Source organism: Macaca thibetana, chromosome 11 (genome assembly GCF_024542745.1).
Source record: "Macaca thibetana thibetana isolate TM-01 chromosome 11, ASM2454274v1, whole genome shotgun sequence".
Classification (NCBI taxonomy): Eukaryota; Metazoa; Chordata; class Mammalia; order Primates; family Cercopithecidae; genus Macaca; species Macaca thibetana.
In genome coordinates, this window is record NC_065588.1 from 97,731,075 (window position 1) to 97,731,665 (window position 591).

At 45.0% G+C, this 591-nt stretch overlaps 1 pseudogene; it reads left to right on the plus strand.

Moving 5' to 3' along the window:
- LOC126931781 (40S ribosomal protein S27-like) lies at window positions 1-260 on the plus strand (annotated as a pseudogene).
- The last annotated feature ends 331 nt before the right edge of the window (window positions 261-591 follow it).

Below are 591 nucleotides of genomic sequence, written 5' to 3' on the forward strand. Positions count from 1 at the left end.
AAGAACATGCCTCTTGCAAAGGATCTCCTTCATTCCTCTTCAGAAGAGGAGAAGAGGAAACACAAGAGGAAACGCCTGGTGCAGAGCCCCAATTCCTACTTCATGGATGTGAAATGCCCAGGATGCTATAAAATCACCATAGTCTTTAGCATGCACAAACAGTCGTTTTGTGTTTTGGCTGCTCTACTGTCCTCTGCTAGCCTACAAGAGGAAAAGCAAGGCTTACAGAAGGATGTTTCTTTAGGAGGAAGCAGCACTAAAAGCACGCTGAATCAAGATGAGTGGGAAACCATCTCAATAAACAGGTTTTGGATCTAAAAAAAAAAAAAATAGCTGGGCATGTTGGCACACATTTATAGTCCCAGCTATTTGGGAGGCTAAGGTGGAAAAAATCACTTGAGCCTGGGAGGTGGCTCATGCCTGTAATTCCAGCACTTTGAGAGGCTGAGGCAGGCGGGTCACTTGAGTCCAGGAATTCAAGACCAGCCTAGGCAACATGGTGAAACCCAGTCTCTACTATTATTATTATTATTTTTTTTTTTTTTTTGAGACGGAGTCTCGCTCTGTCGCCCAGGCTGGAGTGCAGTGGCC